The sequence below is a fragment of the Limulus polyphemus genome, unplaced genomic scaffold (assembly GCF_000517525.1).
Source record: "Limulus polyphemus unplaced genomic scaffold, Limulus_polyphemus-2.1.2 Scaffold690, whole genome shotgun sequence".
Taxonomy (NCBI): domain Eukaryota; kingdom Metazoa; phylum Arthropoda; class Merostomata; order Xiphosura; family Limulidae; genus Limulus; species Limulus polyphemus.
Window position 1 is genome coordinate 496678 of NW_013666300.1, and position 5289 is coordinate 501966.

General features: G+C 33.2%; 1 protein-coding gene across 1 annotated transcript in view; it reads right to left on the reverse strand.

Moving 5' to 3' along the window:
* LOC106459991 (LIM domain transcription factor LMO4.2-like) overlaps positions 1-2472 on the reverse strand; it is a 58670-nt gene extending 56198 nt beyond the window's left edge. The window contains exon 1 of the mRNA XM_013919671.2: positions 2176-2472. The gene's annotated coding sequence lies outside the window, so the exon portion shown is untranslated. The remainder of the gene's footprint in view (positions 1-2175) is intronic.
* Positions 2473-5289: the final 2817 nt, after the last annotated feature.

The window sequence follows — 5289 nt, forward strand, 5'->3', positions numbered from 1 at the left end:
ACCTTCAGTAAAAACCTACCTTCACGTCTTCTACCAGTAACTCAGACAAACAAAATAAATGATAAAAGTCGACACCTTCAGTAAAAACCTACCTTCACGTCTTCTACCAGTAACTCAGACAAACAAAATAAATGATAAAAGTCGACATCTTTAGTAAAAACCTACTCTTCACGTCCACTGTCAGAACTTCAGATATACAAATAATATTACATTCTATTAATATTGTTATTGGTTTACTTACAAAAGCGTGTGTTAAATATAAGTTCGATTACCTATGAATCGTAAAAATATTGCTCGGATAGGTTATTAATATTTGCAAAAAAATATTATCGATGTATTGAAAGTTATGAAACACGTATTGCTTATGAGTAAAGACGATAGTAGTGATTTTCACAAAAATATTAGATTAAACCTTTCATATCGACCACTGACAAGAATTTTTTTTTTTTTGTGAAGTAAGTTTTTGGTTTAATACTTTATTAGAATGCCAAAGATAAAATTCTTTGAAGTCGGGTTACCATGGTTACCAAAAACAACGTCACACTAACCTGCATTGGCAAGGAGTAAAATCTTCCATTGTTCTGTTGACCACAGATAACCATAAAAAAAATAACACATACGCGTATTATTACTTAAAGTACATAACCTTCAGCACCACCATGACCCGGAAACAATGAATTCACTATCCTCCTCCTTGGTCAAGTATATAACCACTGTTGTTGTTGTTTTTTTAACCACTATACAGTAATTACTTTACACATTTGATCCTCAGCGTGACATTCTAACTTGGAAAGCTAGCACTAACCAACATAACATAATGAAAGAAGAAAAACGTTCAGTTATAGTTTTACAACAGCAAATTAAAAATATAACGCCGCAACTGGGACCAGTATAATCGGTTCCAAGATCTACATTACATGAATACAAAAACTAAACCTACAAATTAAAACAATACCACGTACAATACGGTATTTTGAGACAACTATTTGTGGGGTAACACTAGATTTATTTCTGTACGACGTTCGTCTCTTAACAAGCGAGACAGGATCGTGTACAACGTTTGTATTGTTCCCAAGTGAGCATCTCTTTGAGAGCAAACAGTGGCACAAAGTATGACCTATGAATTTTTTTGTTACAACACAAATATATCAGTTAGTTTACCGCCAAAAAATCCATGGCAACTAATTATTAGCAGTAGCGAAATAACTAACATAACGCAGTTATTACAAAATTCTGGTAAACCTGATTTAATAGCGATAATCAGCAATTTAGTTGATTTTGAAGTTACATAGCAAGTTACTATTCAGGTTGATTGACTCAAAAGTACTTTTAATATGGCTCAAGTGCACGTACATAAGAAATCCATTTTCTAATACTAATAATAGTGATCTCAATCCATGGAAAGTACTATAAAACAAACGTAGAATAGGTCAAGTCAAGGGGATTTGTTACATCGTAGTAAATGGTGCTTGCATCGTTCCTATTGTGTATTTAATTAAAAAAAAAACGTTGTAAATAATGTTTTGCGTAAGTTCTATCAGTTTTGGGCTACCCTGTATAAGGAAACATACAGATGATCAGACATGGTAAGGCTTAACAAACATCGTTACAAATGATCAACCCCTCAGTGTTTTGCGTAAAGACAAGACTTTAGGGGTTTCGTTGAAACGTGCCGTAATTGGGTAGAAAGAAGTAGGAATTAGTTAACAAAGGAGTTTGTTAAGCACATATTCGTCACTTACGCTGTAACTCACTCTCTCAAGTTGCACAGACTTTGATTGGTGGAAAGTTTATCCAAACATCGAAATAATAAAGGCCTTGTAACATAAGTTATCACTAAACTGTTTAAAATACATTAATAAAATCGCCTTGGAAGGAAGCTGACAACAAGACTGAGATTGAACGATCTCCCGGAATACATGCTGATGCCGCCATAATAGCCGAGAGCTGTCATGTTCGACACGGACTACAGGCCACGAACCCACGGGTATGCGTGAAAATAAAACGGCTTAATAATATTGGCAATGGCTAACCTAAATATTGCCAATGAGTACAAACTAACACATACAAATTTAAAATTTCATAAGAACTACCTCAAATATAAGGGCTATATTAAATTTAATGCTGTGACTGCAATTTCAGCTCCGGAAAGAGTACACGAGAATGTTTACTTACCCTTGTTAGTTGGACAAAGAACTGGCCCAGCCCAAAAAGCAACCCTATGACGGCGCCGATGATCTTCGTGAGAAACTAGTGCTACCGTGAACGCGATACTTAGGCTTAATGCTATCGTTTGGGATAACGCTTTACAATCAGTCAGCCCACGTTGGTTCTAGATTTACGTAACTTCTAAGACTGTAAAGAGTAAGATTTCTAACCGTTCTAAGTGTGAGGTCTTCGACACAAATGCGAGACTTACGTACGGGGACTAACGCTATGGTTTAGACGCGCGCACGCAACAGACCATCGATTCATGACCGAGGAAGTAATTCGGTTAGATAGGGTGACTTTAGCGCCATCTAGAGTAAAATTAGATGTGTATTTTACGGGATGGAGAAGTTTGCTAACACATGTATAATATACAACGAAACTTAATGCGCGGTTAGTTTTTTACCTAATACTTAATTACAAATCAACATATCGTTAAATAAACAAGCTAGCTTTTTGCTAGGAGAGAGTAGGATAATTATAAATGAACTACGATAAAAACCCGTCAAAAATGACGGGGGGAAACCATTGTTGAATGTTTCACGAAAATTATAGAATTTAACTAAGACTAATTTGTACCTCCACAATGCACCTACTCTTCATTTATTTCATCAGTTTCGAAGTAATTAATTAATTACCACATATGTAATAAAAACTACGCAGAAAAATTAAATATTATCGTGAACAAATATACATGTGCACTCTGAAAGAGACTTAAATATTATTCTTAAGCCTTTTCACTGTATTCTAGGTCAGGAAATTGAAAACATAGTGCGGACATTCCAACATAAATTTTCAACTCTTTCGACTGTACAAAGGATAAAATATATTTGGTAGTCATAAACGTTTTTATTTTTTTATGTTTTAAGGCCAAGTGGATAATATTTTGTTAAAATACCAGAAGAATATTTATTAATCAACATTTATTCATTACTTAAAACTTTTTAAACACCAACACAAATTTTCGACAGTACAAAGGATAAAAGATATTTGGTAGTAATAAACGTTTATTTTTTTAAGTCAAATAGATGACATATTATTAAAATACCAAAATAATACTTATTAATTAACATTTATTCACAACTTAAACTTTTTTAAACACTTACTTTAATAATAGTAGGCCTATTGTAGTGTAATTTAAGCATTAGGCCTAATATATAAACATAACGTAAGGCTTAGCTGAAACGCTAATTGGTAACTTTTATTTTGCTTTTGGCCACAACTCAATGTCGTAAAACTTCTGAATTAAACTATTATGTTGTTATATCACCGAAATTATCAAAAAATAAAGAATAAAAAACATACCTTTCTAACAAATCAACAAGAATATTGAGCATTCAACATAAACGCCAGAATTGGCCTTTTGTAGTTAGTGATTACCGGCCAACTGATTATCGTCAACCGAGGTTTAAAACAAGGGCCTAGATATACACACACACAAAATCGGCTCAATTTCGTAACCGTATGGACCTGCTTTTTGGAAGTTAAATTTTATAGCTTCTTGAGTATCCGTTAAAAAGTTTTTGCTAGACTTCCCAATGTGCTTGCTATTCAATTTTTATGGCCAGTTGTTCAGTTCCAATATGATTTAAAATTATAATCTCAATTGAATTCTAAAGGTAAAAAAAAACATGACAATAAACGTTACCAGTGAACAGCTTAGATAACTTAATAACATGGGTGAAGAGGCTGTCAGTTAATAGCAAGTTAAACACCCTTGAATTTTGGAATGAGATTAAAATTAAAATATCGTCAATGACTACTTGTATAGTGTATAATGAAGTAGCTAATATAAAATAACTAAAATTTCAAATTAAAAATCATTTGGTAAAAGTAGTAAATTGGTTTCTTGAAAACAAATAATCTGTTAATATAAACAAAACAAAATGATCATTTTACTTATTAATTCGATAATGAATGATATTAACTCGCATGAGCTAAAAGCTTTTGGGTTAATTATAATTTGTATTGTATATGTATGTACAATCGTATTTGTAAAGTTGTAAACAAATGTTTGTAAAGATGAAAAAATAGCTTAGATATATTATTAATATGTGGGGAAGGGGCTTTAAATCGACCGTTAAAAGCATGTTAAACCCCCCTAAGCTACAGAACAAAATCAACATGAATCTAAAAAATATGTTGCTGTTTTTAAAGGCTTGAAACCCCTTGGATTGTTTTTATCGTAATCACGAGGAATGCCCTCGAAGCTTCTTAAGGTCATCAAAAATCAAAACTTCCGAACGTAGTGTGATGACAATTCTGGTTTAATTTTCCAGAGTTTCGGTAACGTCAATTTGGCAACTTTGCAATCATTCGCCATGAAATCCCGTTATTAATCTTTGTAGAAAGTTGGCAAAGCTTAGTTAAAGGGCTGAATGGGCCTCATTTTCCAATTCTGCATCTTTTGTTATATCATGTATGGGATGAGAAGATGATCCAGAAGCAGGTTTTACTTTGAATTTCCGATCTCCTTTCCAGTTTTGTGTCTACTGTTGTGTCCTGTATGGGACTAGAAGATTATCCAGAAGCAAGTTCTACTTTCTATTTCCGATCTTCTTCCAATTTTGTGACTATTACCGTGCCCTGTATGTGACTAGAAGATTATCTAGAAGCAAGTTCTACTTTCTGTTTCCGATCTTCTTCCAATTTTGTGTCTATTACCGTGCCCTGTATTGGACTAGAACATGATCCAGAAGCAAGTTATACCTTGTACTTACGGTCTCCATTTCGATTCTGTGTCTATATTTTGTGTCCATTAGAACAAGAGTAACCAGTTCTGTTTCTAGATTGTACTTCCGTTACTTTTTTTTTAAATAAATAAGAGATAAGCTCTAGTTACATATACATCTCACAATGTTCACCAAAACTGGTTTAACAGCAATAAAGTTTAGCCTGATCTGGATTTAGTTCTTTACTCTTCCTATCAAGGTGTCCAAATTTGTGAACGTGATAGATACTTATAGGAACCAGTTTAATAATGTTTCATTCATGCTTCTCATATCTTATGGTTGTTCGTTGTCCTGTTAGTAAGCTATAAGATCACCTAAGTCTAATTCTTAGTTAGATTATAATTGGATA